The sequence below is a fragment of the Excalfactoria chinensis genome, chromosome 15 (genome assembly GCF_039878825.1).
Source record: "Excalfactoria chinensis isolate bCotChi1 chromosome 15, bCotChi1.hap2, whole genome shotgun sequence".
Lineage (NCBI taxonomy): Eukaryota > Metazoa > Chordata > Aves > Galliformes > Phasianidae > Excalfactoria > Excalfactoria chinensis.
Window position 1 is genome coordinate 814,220 of NC_092839.1, and position 17,417 is coordinate 831,636.

The following is a 17,417-nucleotide window of genomic DNA, read 5'->3' on the forward strand; positions in this document are numbered from 1 at the left end:
CAACAGTGAGGCTCATTGCTTCAAGCAGCTGTTTGTTTCTCAGTGTCTGTGGAACTGTCCCATGAAAGTTCTTAGGAGGGTTTTGGCAAGCAAACATCAAAACTATTATTAGCATGACAACTTGCAGAAAACAAATCTACATCTGTGTGCCTTGTGATACCAGCGAGGCGTCACTGTCGTCCTGTGACTTCACAATGGAGTGGATGGATATACATATAGATGGCTCAGGGTACAGATACCCAAAGTGTTCTGCCCTCTCCCGAGTCCTGCTGGCAACTCTTGAGACATCAGTGCCTTCCCTGCATGGAACATGAGATGTCGAGGCCTGGCCAGCTGTACATGAGACATCAAGGTCCTGCACGTGTATTGCAAGTGACCAAGAATCCTGTTCAAAGAACACCAGATGTCAGAGCTCCTGCCAGTGCACATGGGATGTCCATCACTGGCAGTGACACACAAGAGGTGCTGAGGCCCAAACACTGGTGTCTGCACTGTGAAGAGGCAGCCTACAATGAGTTCGTTCTCTGAGCACCTCCATGCCAGGGCAGAGATGGGAAGCGCTGGTGGGGAGCAGCTGAGGCACTGCACAGATCTTCTGCACCGCTCATCCCTGGGCTGTGTTAGCAGAAGCACTGCCAGCAGCTTGAGGTCATCATTCCTTTCCGCTCGGGCTCCCAGGCAACACAGAGGCTTGAACACATTGGAGAGAGCCCAGGGAATGGCCACCAAGGTGTGGGAGGATGGGAGCATCTCTGCTATTAGGAGACGGGATGTTTGGATGCTGGGATGGCCCCCCAGACGGAGAGAAAATTCCAGGAAATCTTGTGATTGTCAATAAATTGTGGCATATTCTGAAATCAGTGGTAAAGCAGCTGCTTCTATTTCATTTTGACAGATGAATGAAACTCAGCCTGGGATCCTGCTGTAAGTAAAGGACAGGAGCAGGAAAAGGTTTCTGGTCAAACAGCAGCCAGGCTGCAGCTCAGAGCACTCTGTGTTGTTTGGGGTCTGCTGCACCCATGGGACCTCATCCTGCCCAGCAGCTGCTCCCCACATGGGCTGTTCTGCAGAGAACTTGTGATTGGATTGTGCACAAAAACAAAGCTTTGGCTGCAGCTTACAGTTAAGTACAGATGTGTGTAAGGCACATTTGAATCCCTGTAAATCTCCCTGAATTTCTTTTGCCCGGACCACGCATTTTATATAATGCAACCGGCAGGTACACTGGTACCGTTATTAATGGTGATGATGCCCACTGCAGTTGTAATTTACAACACACTGAAGCACCAACCCATGTCTGGTGCTTCTGTCTGCAGGCAGGGCACCCCAGGCACTGCCACCCACCACCCTGGCCAGGACAGAGGAATGGGGCTCAGTCCCAGCCCTGCTGTCCCATGCAGCTCCTGCAACCCCTGCCCTCTTGCCTGCTGGAGCTCCAGCCCCTCTGCTATGTTGGTGAGGCAGTTAGCCCTCTCTGAAATCAAGAAGACTGTCATGGTTTTGGCAGGCTTGTATTACGCTATAGGAGGAAAGGAGGAGTAGTTACAGTGCCAAGGATCCTGGGGATCCTGCTGGGCTGGAGGCGGCTGGACGTCTCCCAGATGGGGGGAAGTAGCAAATGGATTCTTCATTTTGCTTTCCTTATGCACACTGCTTCTGCTTTACCCAGACTGTCCTCATCCCAACCCACACGGTCTCACACTTTGGCCTTCCCATAGATCGGACCACAGCAGTGACTCAGCACTAGTTTACCCTATTTTCCTTGTTATAGTTTCCATACATCTGCCCGATAGAGACATGAAAATCAGCAGTGTGAAGCTCCCTGAACCCCCTCAGAGCCCCATTAAGGAGCAGAACTCAGCATAAATTTGCAGTGTTCCACTCCTGTCTTAGCAAGGAGCTTTGGGGTTGTGGTTACATAAGCAGGTGTGTGACTCATCTCTTGTTTAGTCTGCAGCTCAGGAGTGCACACGATCTGGTGCTGGCAATTCCTTCTTACGAACAATCTGTCTTAGGATTTCTACTGATTTCAGTTTGAAGCGGCTTTTGTAGCTGACTCATTCCCCATAAAGAGAACTCTCAGCACAGGAATAACCCTAAGCAGTTTTGTAGTAAACAACACCACAAAGGCCTCAGCTGCCTTCTCCAAAGCCTTCCACTTTTTCTCTCAGCATGACCCCCTGTGTACATGGATAGCAGAGAGACGTGGGCTCTCACCTGCCTGTGACTAGATGCTGCTCCGTTCTGTATGCATTTCAGCAGCCCCTAATTATGCTGCATCTTGCATTTCCTTGGCTGCCTTCTGTCATCCACATTTTATTTGCCTATTTTGCACACATGGACATAGTTGTAGTTCTAAGCTCCAATCCAAACTACTCAGCTTCCAGGACGGCACGTTCCGTTCATTCCAAACATCCACTCTCTGTTTTGTGCAGATAATATATGTGTGTATCATATATAAAAACATATAACACAAAACGTGCAACACTAACAAGAAACACGCAATGTATTATATGTACATACGTAATTTACGCACAGCGTTGTATTACTGAAATGCAGCTAACGCACACATCAGTAATCACAACAGTCACTTGATGTGAATACACACGTATGCCTTTAATTTGGACATTTCAGCTACTTCCTCAGCCTGCTCTTCTGCTTCAAAACAATACCCCTGTGAAGATTTGCTACTGTCTCTTAATTGTAACCTGGTGGTGTTGTCCCACCGAGAACTTTTCAGGTAACCTATTTTAAAGCACTGTCCATCATTTAGGCTCTGACATTTCCCAAGACTTCCACTGATACGCAGCTGTATTTTCATTAAGCAAATATGGAAGAAAAAAAGCACAGTTTTGTAAAGGAAAAATGGAAATACGGCGTGGTCTGTTGTCTAGGCTGGGACATGGAGCTCTCCCTGTTTGCCCAGCTTGGGCAGAGATGAAACATCTCCCACAGTCTGTGCAGCTGCTGAGTGGGTTAATGATGCTTTCATAGTGCTCTGTACCCCTCCACTGTAAACTCTCTGCCCCCCACTTCATATTTTGCCCTTCTTTTGTGCTGTGAAGCAGTGCTGGCCCACTTCTCAAAAGTCAATATGATGGATGTGCAGTGATTATGTGGAAAGTGTTTTTTAACGTGCCAATGAAATGAGTGCTTCTTTCAACTCTTTCGCTTTCATGAAAGCCCCACAAAGACATAAGTGAATCTCTTGGCTTTGATAGAAAGAGACAAGCTTTCTGGAGAGGAACTTTGCAATCCTGCCATCAGAGCACCAACATTAACACCTCCTTGTCGCTCTGTCTTGCAGCAAAGGAGCAGCCTTTTGCATGAGTACTTGGAGCAGCAGGTTCAAGCCCAGGTCTTCCTTCAGCACCGGCATGCCACATGTGAGCTGCTCAGACTCGAGCAGTGCACTGCTTTGGAAAATGTATGTCCTTGCATCAGGTCCTCTTGCATTACTGGAACCTTGAGGACCTGCCATCCTCCAACTCCCTCTGGCCTCATGGGGAAAATTTTCTTCATTCCCCATCCGTGGCTGAAGATGAGCAATCATGCCTTCCACAGCTTTGCAGGGTGCTTGAGAAACGCAGCCAGCAGGAGAACCCTGTGCTGGCAAGGCAGAGCAGCAGGCAGTGCCTGTGTGTGAGCAGGCTGCAGCTGCTGCTGCTGGGGATGCTCTGCCCTCTGCTTCCAGGCACCTTCTCTCTGCAGAGGCATGGGATGACACACTGTGTCACTGGGTTTGAATGAACCTAATGAGGCGTGTATATGGAGGTATGGCACAGCTATGTTGTACCCCACTGCTTCCCTAACTGCTGCAGTAGAAATAAAGATGCCTGCTGAGCTCAGCCCTAAGCTCATCACAGGCTGTTACCTGAACCTTGCTGTTGCTCCCTGGTGCTTGGTGAAGGGCAGCCTTCCATGATTCAAACAAGTCTCCTGTGGGGTGGTGAATGGATTAGGCTCCCATGACCCTGCACTGCAGCTGCATACACTGCGTGCTACTTTCTGTGCAGTCACAAAGCCTGTCAGAGGGAGAAACGTTAGAGATTCTGAACTACCTGCAGAAGCAGCCCACTCACAGCAGCCTTCGAGCTGAATTAGATTATGTGGAGGGGAATCTGTTTTGTCAGAGCTGATATCTCTGGCAGACATTCTCTCCTTTGAGAGAGCAGATGCAAACAGGCAGAGAAGATGCCCTACCATCTCTTGACTGTGATGAAGAAAAACAATGTTTTGGACAGTGTGACTTGGATTGGGCATAAGGGATGGTCTCAGAGACAGGCCAGATGTTAGCCGTTCTTATTTTCTAAATACTGGTTTCTCTGAATGCAAACAAACACTCCAAGCATTTTGCTGCACTAAACATGTATGTTGTACAAGCGGTGGATGAGGGTTATGTTGGTTTAAGACCTCATTATCACTTGGTAGGGAATGATTCACTTTTCTATAAAGCTTGAACATTACTTAATTAAAATATGATATCATCTTAAGGCTGTCTTAGTATTCTGATCAGCAGATCTGGATGGGCAGAGCGCTTGCTTCTGTGTGACTGTCTCAGATCTCTCTGTGTAAACTGTGGCTTTTGGCAAGACAAAAACATTCTACCAAGTGCCCTTTGAAGAATTCAGGTTGACGTGAGAAAGTTTGCAGTTATGTTGTGCCTATTCAGAAATAAACATCCGCCCACACTCTCATGGTTGGAAGTCAGGAGGCCCATCCAGATCTCACCTAGGGTCCCCATCTGCACAGTGCCTCAGCCCAGAGCCACGCAGTGCCAGCAGCCAGCAAGGCTCTGCAACAGCTCACAGCTGCAGGACTGCAGCAGAACCATGGCCCTGCCTGCCTTCACAGCCTGAGAGCAACCAGTTTCTCAGCGCTCATGCCTGCAACATGGTTATGACTGCATTAAATCCCCAGCACAACTGTGCATGGCTCTGTAAAGCAGTTCCATCAGGAGTCCTTTTTGTCGGTGCGATTGCAGTAAAAATGCACAGGTCAACCAAAGGCATACAGGGAGAAGGTGGTGTGAGCTCAGTTTAAGGAATCCTGCAGCCTTCTGCTGGGTCTTGCATGTGAGCAGATGGGACTGGCCATACAAGAGGGCCTGAAGACTTCTTGTGCTGCAGGGCTGTTACAATGGTAGTACAGCCCTGTGGGGGGAATTTCTCTCTTCCCACCTCCACCTAACAGCCAACCTACTTCATGTAGTACCTACAAACACTAGGAGTGACACCTAACATCTCCAAGTACAGTGCCTGTGCAGATCTGTACGTCTCCTCTCGTTCTTGGTAGCCCAGGTATGCACAGAGCGATCACAGGGAGCTGGAGGTACACTTGGGCCTGTGCAAGAAGCCAGCAGCCACCAGGCATGCTTCTCTTTACATGTTTTTATATGAAAAAGAAATTGCCAATATGAAATAAACATCAGTAAGTTTGTTGCTCTACAGTGATAATACTGACGGGCAAAAGTCATATTCCTTCCTAGCCCAGTTCCGAAGAAATTGGGTCTGGAAACAGCTGGAGACAAGCACCTATAGATGGGAGTTTCTGGCTTATCTTTTACCTGCCGTATCTCCATGGGCTTGTCCAGCAATCACGGGCTGCATATGACGTGGGAAATTGCTAAAGATAACTCAGAAGGTAGCGAAGCCCCAGCAGGCAGTGCTGTGAGGTGGCGGTGCTGTGAGGTGGCGGTGCTGCGAGGTGGCGGTGCTGCGAGGTGGCGGTGCTGCGAGGTGGCGGTGCTGCGAGGTGGCGGTGCTGCGAGGTGGCGGTGCTGTGAGGTGGCAGCGCTTCACTGCGGATCACAGCAGTGCCGGGAGAACAACACAGCGCCCAGCAAGGCCGACGGAGCCCAGCAGCGCTCACCGCCCTCCGCCGCTGGGAGCACAGCGGGAGCCACCGCCTGCAGCCCCTCCCCCGCGGCCCAGTACGGGCGCAGCGGCAGCCTCCAGCCTCCCGGCCAATACGAGCCATGGAGCAGCACCGCTGGGTGGCACCAGAAACCAGAACAAGGATTCACTTCGGACGAGGCCTCGTTCGTACGCGTCCGGAGCGGGCCCTGCCGGGGCGAAGGTGGGCGCAGCTGGGAGAGAACCGGGCGCTGCCGGGACGTTCCCGAGGCAGCTGCAACTGCTGCGCTGTGCAGAACGCGCTGCGTACAACCTGCTGCGTACAGCATGCTGCGTACAACGCGCTGCCAGCCCGGCTACGGCTACGGCAGGAGCGCGGCTCCGGGCTTTGGCGGCGCGTGTGTGAGTCAGGCCGCCCTCAGGCTGGGCTGCCCGGAGCCCAGAACGTCAGCCGTGGAAAGGAACGGCTGAACGTGTCCGGCCGCTGCCGCACACAGCCGTCCTGGGAGCACCGGGGAGTGCCGCGATTCCTCCCAGCTCTCGTTCCAGGCCGGACCCCGCGCTGTGCCGGGCGGAGCTGAGCGGTGAGCGGGTTTCCTCGCGTTCTGAGCGCTCAGAGCGTTACGGTCCGGTTGTGAAAACAACAGACCCAGGAAGGCCGCAACGACCGGCCGAGCCGCGACGGCGACCTCCAACGTCCCCCCGGGCGCTGGGCGGGGCGGGCGCCGGGCGGGGCCGAGTCGGTCGGGCCTGAGGGCGGCAGGCGGCGCCGAGGGAACTACCCCTAAGATGGCGCCGCCGCCTTCTCGCGGCGCGGCCGCCATCTTGTTTGTAGTTCCGAGCCCCTCGGCGGCCCGAGCGCAGGCGCGGTCCCGCGGCGCGGCGCGCAGGCGCAGAGCGGCCCCACATGCCGCGGCGGCCGGGGAGGCGGAGGTACCTGCGGGCCAGGTGAGCGGCGCGGCCGGTCGCTTCGTCCGCCCCGGGAGCGACGCGGGGTTCCGCGCGGCCGGACCCTGCTCCGCACGGATGCCGAGGCGCTCCAGGGCGGCCGGGCGGCAGGTGCCGAGCGGCGGCTCCGCAGGGGGCCGGGGCGGCGGGGAGCGGGCGGGGGCCGTGCCGGCGGGGAACGGCGGCCCCGGGGCTCGGGCCGCCCGTCCCGGTTGGCCGTTAGCGGGTGCGTCCCGCCGAGAGGGCGAGGGGCAGCGCGGCGACGTTGTAGGGGGCGGCCCCGGGCTGCGGGTTGTGCCGGGGGAGGACGAGCTGACGAGCTCCGGGACGGCCCCGGGCGCTGGCGGCGGTGCGGCCGCGGTGATGACGGCCGGGGCTGCGGGCTTCGCTCGGCCGGCTTCCCCTCGGCGCTCCCAATGGCAGCGTTTGGCTGCTGATTGCTTTTCCATTTTTGTTCTTTTTTTTTTTTTTTTTTTTTTTTTTTCTTTTTTTCTTCCCCCCTATTTCATAGCCAAAAAAAAAAAAAAAGAAAAAAGGTACAATTTTGTTCGTGTCCGAATGGGAGGGGATTAAAAAAAAAAAACAACCAAAAAACCTTGAGCTGAGTTACACCATCGCTGTGGGCAAACACCCACCTCAGCTGATATCTAACATACGTCCCAGGGAGTGATTTGGAACGGTGTAGCCGTGTCAAACACTTGTGTTATTATAACGGCTATCACTGCAGATGGCACGGACGGATGGTCGGCTTGTAGGACAGGCGGGGCAGCGGCACCAGGGCTGAGCAGGGAGCTGAACCCTACAGCCACGGGGCTGCGGTGGTGAGGAGGTGGGGATCCCAGCTGGGGTGGAATCCAGCTCTCCCTGTCAGGTGTGTTTGTGAGCTTCGTGGCTTCAGGCAGGACTTGGGAGCTCGTCGTTGTGGCTTTGCTTACCCGTTTCTGTGGAAGCAAGAGCTTCCAAACCCATCAGGCTTTGTTTGGCCCCAGCCTTTAAGTCTGTGCTAAAAGGTGGGCAGGTTGTGTAAAGTCTTGAGAGCTTTGCGGTAGCAGCTTGGAGCTCTTCTGGCTGGCAGCTGATTTGCACCAGGGGAGCAGATCCGTGCCCTGTGTTCAGATGGGACAATTGCAGGTAGGCTGCTGAAGGAATGAGGCCATCCTTAGGATTGGTTTGGGTCATGGATTGTTGGGCTGGGATTGCGATCTTGGGCCTGACGATGGCTCTTCCTTTCTCATTTGTTTGGGATATTGAAAGTTAGTTTGTGTGTGGCTCACAAAGCGCTGAAGCCGGCTGCTGGGGGCAGGAGCTTAGCGTGGTCTATAGCTGGCTGTTAGTGAGGTGCTTGGCTTTGCAAATGTGGAAGCTGGATAAAATGAGAGCCAAGCAACTGCTGGAAGCAGCATTATTGGAGATGTCAATGATATTCCTGCCCTTTCGTTTTGTATGTTAGGTTAAAAACAATTGCTTAATTTGTGTCTTTTGAATCTCGGATCACCTTCAGAAATCCTTCAGTTCTTCTGTATGCAGATTATGCTTCACATTGGTCATGTATGGCAGGATCTTTAGTGTTCTTCAATGGAAAACATAAATATAACCATACATTTGTACTTCAGTGTCTTTGTTATGTGTAACATATGCTTTGCTCTCATAAAGATAAGCACTTCTGTGTAAGGTGGTGCTAAGATGGTTTCCATTCTTAACCATTCCTGTGTTGCACACTCAAGGTGAACCTTACAGCACAGTTGTGATGTATGGATATAGCATTTTGTTGAAGCAGCTGATGATGACGGTCACGAAATGGACTTAAGCACAAAGGAAACCACAGAGAAAGCAAATCAACTTTAAGAATTTTGTATTTGGTTTTAGTGTGCAACAGAACAGGGATTTTCATTTTGAAGTATTTATTGTCATGCTCACCACTGACAGCTCACTGGGGTTACCACCGCTCTCACCTCCTGCAAAAGGGGAAGCCAGGCCCTCAGTGAGCCCTGTGCTGTAGCTGTAGGCAGTGCCCACACCGCGACCCTCAGCTCAGGGTTCAGCTTGTGCTGATCATCTGCCATCTGCACCTCGGATAAAAGCACACATGGCTTTGCTGCTTATGGCTCTTAAGCCTCAGTGGGACACTTGCACAGGGTTGGTTAAGACTATTTGTGTCTGTGTTTGTCACAGCCTGATTTAACCCCTGATCGGTAGAGGACATTGGAGGAGCGTTTTTCCTACTTCTCTGTAATATGTTGAAGAAAACGCATTTGGTATCTCTCTTAATGCATCACCGCGCTCTCAATCTTCATATGAAGGTGGTTTGGGAGGAATAATTCAATTCTATTCTTTTGGCCCAGAAGCCTCAGTGTTTTGGCCGTGTTGGTGAGATGCTGGGCAAGGCAATGGTAACGTGGTGCTGGTGTGGGAATGACTGTGGGAGCGTGTGCCCTCTGCTGTGCAGGTCAGAGCTGGTGGAAGACCTAGTGATCTCGCTTCTCTTCTTGTAAATACGGCAGTAGAAATGGGACTTGCTGTAGGTTTTAATTGGTATTCTTAGCAATGAATCACTTTATTCTGTCTGGTCGCAGCCCCCTGGCTTCTGTGGTGCACGTAGCACCTGTTAACGTTTTAATCAGATTGCTGCTGCAGAAGTAAAGGAGGGAATAACTTGGCTTTCCTTTGGCTGCGGTTCTCACCAGGCTTAGATGCATTTCTCTATTTACAACAGGTTTTAGTTCACTGGAGGCATGGCATGTTCCTTACTTCATATATGCTGGAGGCTGTAGATGCAATGTGTAAAATTAAAGTAACCTTCACTATTCAGTTGTATACAAGCCAGACGGATTATTCTAAAGTACCAGTTGAATTAAAGAAAAAAGAAGTGAAACTAGATTCCTCTTTTATTTATTTTTTCCTCACAAGAGCTGAATTGTAGCTTTTCTGTTGAACAGAGAATATAGGCAGTCTGCTTCCTTCTTTTAATCTGTTCTTTGAAGATGAAGATGTATGTTACATCTTAAGTTATGCTGTTGGCTTGTTGGCATGGAGGAGGGCTGGTGCTGTTCTTGCTCACCTGCAGCACTTGCTGGGTGCTGTCCTGATTGGGCTCAGTGTGCTAACTCAGCAGGGCGCTAAGGCAGCCTTTCCAAGTCCTCCACTCCCCAGAAGATCAGCTTTTGCCAGGTAAGCAAGCTGAATGAATTCAATGAAGGGCCGAGGAGCACCGGAGATGTAATCAATGTTAGTGATATAAGGACAGCCGCAGTACCAGGTGAAAGCACTTATTCTGCTATTCCTCCCTGGCAGTGACTGAAAGGGATACCTTAGGAAAGAGCATGAGGTCGGGACAAGTGAGATAGGCATTTGTCTGAGCCCTCTTACTCCTCGTCAGCCTTAGGATGTCTGGAGGTCGGTGTCATTTTCGTGTATGTAGGTAATGGTTAATGCATTTTTTTTCTGTAGTCGTGTCTGTGCCTCTGGTCCATTTGAATGTATAGTGCTGCTGGCATCCTGGGGGAGGCCTTCTGGAGCACGGAGTGCTGTAGGAGCTCAACACGTCAGCGTTTTTTATTTTGAACTCAACAGCTGCTACCTCCAGTTGATATCTCATAGCTTTTGTATTGTTTGGAAACAGCCAACAACTGATCTGTTTACCTTCTCTGTGCAGCTGATGATTTTATAGACTCAGTCGTATGTCACTGCTGCAGTCTTTGTTTCCAGGCAGAAGAGCCGTAGCCTAATCAATTATTCCTTGTTGTTTATCTCTTCAAACCCTGTTTCCTTTTTAGAAGTATTTTCCACTTGTGATGTGTCCCCTCCAAAGGAAGGAGCAGGCTGCATCCTGGGTTTAAGGCGCAGGCGAGCTATGGCTTTGGGTGGTGTTTTAATTCCATCTGTTTCCAAATAATTCCTTAGTGTTAGATTGGGTTTTGTGAAGTGCTGGATGGGTGCGAGCTGATGGTTTTATCAGTCGGTCATGACTGCAGCAAGAGTTTTTGGGTGTTAATCACCAGTTTGGAGCACATCACTTTACATATGAAATTAGGGCTGTTGTTTTTTTCTATGCGCTTTGTTCTCAACAAATTTCATCTGTGGTTTTATCTCTCTGTTATTCAGTCCCGTTGGGTTTCCTGCAGCTCTTCAGCCAGCCCTTATCTCTGCCGTGGGAACAGCTGACGTCCTCTGCAGGCTCTGATTCCCCCTTGCCTCCTATTCCAGACCATCTAGGAATGCTGTGTACAACACAGCGCTGCAAAAGGCTCCTGGCTGTCTTCCTCTCATGTGGAAATTGATCACTTATCCCTATCCTGTTGTCTGTTTTTCAGCTCGTTATTAGCACAGCTGAGGGCTTTCCCGTCCATCCTATGGCTGCAAAGCTATCTGGATGTTAGCTTGTGCTGCGGTTTCATCACCGCTAGAAGCAGACGCCTGTCCTCACAGCCCTGCCTGCTGCCTCCTGCCGTGTGGGGAATCGAGCCTGCCAGCAGGCCTGGCTGCAAATGAACCTGACAAATGAGAATTTAATGCTGATTTAGTGTTGATGTACTGATAGCACACGAACACGTGGATTTGATTAGAACCAATTCTGTTAGTTAAATACATATTTCTGTACTTGCTGATGCTGATTGTAGTTGTGACCCTCCGGGCTCAGCGGCAGTGTAGACTGAAGGTAGTGGCAGTGTCTGTGCAGATGGGAGCTGTGTGTTTCAGATAGTCGTGAATGTGATGCTGTAGTTAGATGGGTATGACTTGGTGTGTGAATCACACCTAACTGCCAGTCAGATCGGATCTGTGACTGTTTCATGGACTTCTCACTGTGCTGGGGCAGAAAAACAAGCTGGCCGTGAATCCATACCTGAAGTTTCTTAAAGACTGCAGACTAGGAGTTGTGTGCATTTAGGTAAATCAGTAGGGAGACAGTATTATTGTCATCTTATGTGTGGACCTCATTCTCTTAGTTTCTGTAGGTGTTTCTACCTTTGCACAGGCAAGAGGAGAAAGTTGACTTGCATAAATAGTAGCTGTATGGCTTGGATTGCTGTGTTTTCTTCAGCAGGAGGAGGACTGAGATGCAGTTCTGTGTTGATTTCCCACGTGGTGATGGCAAGGTTCAGGAGCGGCATGGCTGAAGCCTGCTTTCCATGTGCCAGCTCAGGCACTGCCCAGTGTGTACCTGCAGGTCTTGATGGGCTCCTCAGCTGAGGAAGTGGCTCTTCAGCCCTTCTGTCACACTCCAGCTTTTATGTTCTTCTGATGGAGCTCAGCCTGACATGGTTTTTATCAAAATCCTTGTTACAAAGTCAGCTTCTTTGTTCTGTGAGGCAGGACAGAAACGTTACTGAGTGCAGTTATTTGTGTGCACGGGAAAGCTGGGGAGATCTTGTTTCTCATTTTACAGTGCCACTGAGCCTTGTCCATGGCCTGACAGTCAGCGAGGCAGAGCTCAGTGCAAACGTTCAGCCATGGGACAAAGCAACAATTAACAGCATGTGCAAGGTAAATAGGTAGTTGGAAACATTCACTTGTTTTTAAATGTCAGAGTGTTCCTTCATCTCGTAATAAGTATTTCTGGCCACATTTGGGATTGTTCGAAGCTGAAGTATTCCTGAGCATTTTGCACTGTGCATACTGCCTACGTAGAGTAAGTGTTATGACATAGGGAGAAAGAAGAGGCAGGCTGGGCTGTTCAGAAGGCTGTCCATCAAAGTGTCTCCTTTGTGAGACCTTGTATGGGCCTGGGTCAGGCTGTACGTACCACACTGCAAGAGATCTCCCTGCTTGGAATTGTGACATTTGTTGTTGGGAGTGGTGGGTGCACCTATGTACTGCCCTGTCATACCGGTGTGTCCTTAAACTGAATGGTTGAGAGAGGAGTTGATTTAATCCACGATGGTCAGCTGTGCTTTCTCAGTTGCTGGCCTGTCATTGTGATGATTTTAACACAGAAGTTTAAATTGCAAAAACTGGGTGGAATTTTCAGGCACAATGAATACAAAAGAGCAGAGCTGAGACTGGAGATTGGTCTGTGTGGGCAAGTTAGTGAGGAAGATCAGGTTATTGCTCCATCAAGGAGCAGCTGAAGCGAGTTGGACTGTTTGGAGAATCACGTGCCTTTTTTGTTTTGTTTTATTGGAAAATCCCCACAAGTTGTTGTGCTCCCATCCCTGAGGGGTGCAGTGCGCTGTGCCCCAGCAGCGCAATGAAGCCCAGCGTGGGAAGCCCGCAGTGCAGCACGCCCTGTCCTCATAGCGAGTGTTTAAGAAACTCCTTTTGAGCACACAGAGCAGGAACTGACTCCCACTGGGCAGCACTCAAGTGTTTGTGCATTTTGTTTGTGCAGTTGTCACTGTTTTTAAATGGCATTGACGTTTGTGGCTGTTGGCACCTGAGAATGACATGAAGTCCGAGTCCTGCTGCAGGCTGTGCTGCAGGAAGCGCCCAGCCCTCATGTGATCATCTCTTGCTCACAAAAGCTGTCTCTTTTTGCAGGATTGCAAATCCTAGAAGTCATCAGCCATTAGCACGTCTAATTCTGATATCCAGAAGGGTTCTTTCTATGCCAAGCATCTGAGTGTGATGTTTGCAGATAGAGACCATCTTCAGAAAAGGAACTGGTGGGCCTTAAAACCAAATGGATATCATTAGCTGTGGTTGTTCGATGTACTTGAATGTGCATTTGTCTGGGCGTACGGCATGCGGTAAGAGGATGTGTGCTGACTGCTGTGCAAGTCGTAGCTGACTAATTCTTACTGTAGACGTGCTCTTACAGCAGGAGCTGTCTGAGACGTGTGCTCCTTGCACAGATGTCCCCTGGGAAGTCGCAATGGCTGTGGCAGTGTGTGGCTGTGCTGCAGCACTCCCTGCTGCTGAGCCTCGTGTGCCTGTAGGGAGGTCAGGACCTCTGCTGGCATGAGCTCCTCGGGGAGCATCCCAGTTCTGTGGTGCACACTGGGGGGCCACGGGCAGGGCTGAGCAATACAGTTCCCAGAAGAGAAATTCCTCCCTTCTAAAAGAACGGTGCTGTGTGAGATGACCGGGAGGTTTGGAGAAGGAAAAAAAAAAAGAAGGAAGAGCTGAGCAGGTGTGGATAGCAGAGCTTTGTGGCCTGGGGCAGCCCTGCCAAGACGGTGATGGAGGCTTCTTGGACCCTTGCCAAATGCTCGTTGCTGTCATGTTTTTGTTTTGTTTCCTGCTCATGCCTGATGAATGTGAATTACTGTTTCGTATCATGTTTGTCCTCATGAACTGTTTGCATATGCAGAGAGGAGAGGAGCGTTAGCAGAGATTCCCAAACTTTAGGCAGCCTGACAGATGCTGTCGAAGCAGCTTACTCCTGTACCCGTGTACTTCAGCAGCCCTTTGAAATGCAGGAAGCAACAGCTTCAGTGCTGGGCTTTCTGGCAGTGGGTATGGTGGCAGCCTGGCTGATGTGATGGGAGCATCGAGCCCTTCTGATAGCAGTTCGATTTACACTGTGAGAAATGGCCTTTGTTGTGCCTGGTAGCAACAGTCCAATCAAAGTGTTTTCGAGCGTAATTCTGGGCCGCTGTCATTTTATGCATCTGGTCACTTTCACCATATAGAAGTGTCTTTAGAGCAATTTGCAGAGCTCACAGGCTGCTTTCGCAGGAGGAGGGCCTGCTGCATGTTCCACATGACTGCATTCAGTTTTTGGCAGTGTTTGTAGGTGTTAGAAAATGATATTTCCTGGCTAATAACAGCTTTTCCTGACTGTGCAGTGGCCCCTAAAGGATTCTTAGAAGAAGTCTGTAATCTTGCTTTGTAATTTACATGGGGAGCAGAAATCCTGGAGGACTCTTAAACTCTGGCAGAGATGAATTGAGTGGGTATGTGTCTTATTTAGGATGCCAAGCAAGCCTGGGAAAGCCTTGAAATGCCAGCTTTTAATGTCGTGTTGCACGGGACTTCTCAGACCAACGAAAGAGGAATTCACTGAGCGTGAGCTTTTCTTGTCAGTGGTAGAAAGATAGCATACACTTTCCATTGGCCTTTCACGAGGTAACTGCTGCTTTTTTTTCTTCCGAGTTCAATTGCTTCATATTTCTTTAATAAAGACAGCATTTTCTTCACAATGAGAATGGAAATTGAAGAAGCTTAAGCCAGCTGTTAAAAAAACAAAGAAGGAAAAATTAAGAAATGAAATATATTTCATTGTGTGATTCGGTAACTTAGAAGAAAAGACTTTATGACTTCACATAAAGGTAGAATAACCGCTGTCATTACATCATAAAATAAGAACATAGCAGAAGTGGTGCTGGGCCTATATGCAGATCTCCAGAGTACCTGTGGCCCTTTGGTAAGTAGTGGTTGTTGTGGGGAAAATGATGGGAATAGATTAAAATGGCTTGAAGCATCGTGTGCCAGAAAGCTCGATTCGGGACTAAGCACGTATTGCCTAAACTGAGAAGTGCTGTAATGCGGGTACCTTGCTTTTCTGTAGCTCGATGCTGTGATGTGAGGCATCAGCATTTTCTCAGATCTGTAGCCTTCAGACATCAGCCCGGTCTGTGGATTGATGGCAAACGTGGCACTTGTGCTGCTATTTTTACCATGCCTCCACATTAAGATCAACTGCTTATGTAGTCATCTTGTTGGCCTAAACATGATTTAAGGGGGTATAGTCTTAGGGCTGACAAAGCTTTCGATCAGGAAGGACTCCCAGAACTGGAGTTACAATCTCAAAGCGCTTCCTTTAGCAAAGCCTGAGGCATTTCCCATCCCATCGTATGTCACAACCCTCAGAGCTCCTGCTGTGTTTTGAAACCTCAGGCCTTCTCAGCAACGGCGATTCTGAGCGGCTTCATGGGCCCAGGCCTAGCTTTCACAACCAGTGCTTTTCCATAAGAGCCGTCTTTCCTGAGGGCTGAGCTGTCAGGTCTGCAGCAGGATGGCCGCTGCCCTTGGCCCTGTGGGATGGCCGCAGCCTGCTGGGGCCAGGTGGGGAGTGAGGTTTCTTGCCAGCAGCCGGGTCCTGAAAGGTCTTTTTGCCTGATTACAGCTTTATTTGAATTAAAAACAAAACATTTAAACTGTAACTGAGGTGAATGTATAACAGGAGGAGGATTGCCAGCATTGAAGGGCAATGGAAAGTGCTGGCCTCTTTGTTAAATGGAAGTTATTCCATGCCGAATTAAAAGATGGCCAGAAAAATGGCACTTCCAGTCACAGTGTGGTTGGTGAAGGAGTTACACAGATCAGTTCTTTGCAGCACTTCCAACCTCAGTGTGAAACCAATGGGGCAGGGCTGCATGCTGAGCAGCAGGACCTGGGGTCCTGGAAAAGAGTGAAGCCTACAAACAGATTAATTACTCAAATCAGATTGATGTATTTGTTTTTTACAAGAAATATCTGAGCCTGTGATGATCCCTACCGTGCCCATCATTAGTCACAGTTCTTAAAGGATCCAGGGACTTCTCATCTGCAACCCAGTTACTGGGTGTTGCTTCTGTCCCTGCTTGTGCTCCCACGCTGCTGGTGCAGGAAGGAAGTCAGGAAAAGCGTTTGATATGTAAGGTTTGTATGGCTTCTGCAAGTGAAAAGCCAGTACTAGAGAAGGGCTTTGCAGCCTGCGCTGTAGGAACCTTTGTTCTAAATGCCTTCTCTTGGAGTCCCCAAATGCCTTGCAGATGTTTTCCGGGGCAGCTGCTGCTGCAGTGTTTATGTGCCTGTATGGCTCAAATTGATTTTAAAATGCTGTACCTGCAGTTTTCTTCTGGGCTTTTATATCATGTTGGGTTGGTTCTTAGGACCGTGGTGCAGTGGGCTCAGAGCAGGCATAGCTCATATAGGAATGCACAAATAAAAATGGCTAGCAAAAAACAAAAAAAAAACAAAAACAAAAAAACCTTGATGCCAATGGGGAAAAACTTTTTAGATTTAAAATATTTAATTAAGGAAAATTATCCATATTCACAAGTCAGGGAATATTTCAAAAAACACGCTTTAGAAAAGACAGGTTTGTTTTTTTTAGTGGATATATTTTTTCATCTGTGCGGTAAGGAGGCGAGAACGGCAGGGAAAGCAGGGCAGTACAGGGAGGGTTGCCCGTGTGATTATGAAGGTATGTGGAAGTATTACAGCGTGTTTTGGAAGAGGAGCTCTGATGTATCTCCCCAAGGATGAGTGAAAAATGGGCCTATAATGCGGCAAAGTGTTGGATGTGATCTGTACTGGAGCTCATTATCAGCGTGATTATTCTGGCAAATTCAGTGTAGAGAATGAGAGAACTAATACAAGAGAAAAAGGTGACAAGAAAGAGCAAAGGAATTGCAATAAGAAGAAATGTGAGGGGACATTAAATGGGGTAGGACTTGGCACTGCATGAACCTGCAGCGTGCTTATATGGTGACTGCTGTACAGGTGCTGGTCTCCTTGCTCCTGCAGACCCCAAACGCTGGGAGAGCTGCTGGAAAGGGAAGCCAGAAAGGAGGAGCTGTGCAACAGGCTTCTTGTAGAGCATGCTTAATAGTTTGAAACCCTCCAGTCTTAAGATCTCTTTGAACAAGTCGTAATGGGAATGTAAAGTCTTAGCAGCATGGAATGAATATGAACCAATTATTCCCTGTGTTTTCCAGTGGAAAAAGATCACCAAATGAAAGAGGCAGGTGA

General features: G+C 49.5%; 1 protein-coding gene across 4 annotated transcripts in view; it reads left to right on the forward strand.

Moving 5' to 3' along the window:
• Positions 1-5,912: 5,912 nt before the first annotated feature.
• Positions 5,913-17,417, forward strand: part of NDRG3 (NDRG family member 3) — a 52,813-nt gene continuing 41,308 nt past the window's right edge. For 2 of the 4 annotated variants that reach the window (XM_072349773.1, XM_072349775.1), the window contains exon 1: positions 6,682-6,803. The gene's annotated coding sequence lies outside the window, so the exon portion shown is untranslated. Of the gene's footprint in view, positions 6,079-6,681; positions 6,804-17,417 lie in introns of those variants that run through there. The other 2 variants (XM_072349776.1, XM_072349774.1) reach the window with 2 other exon arrangements.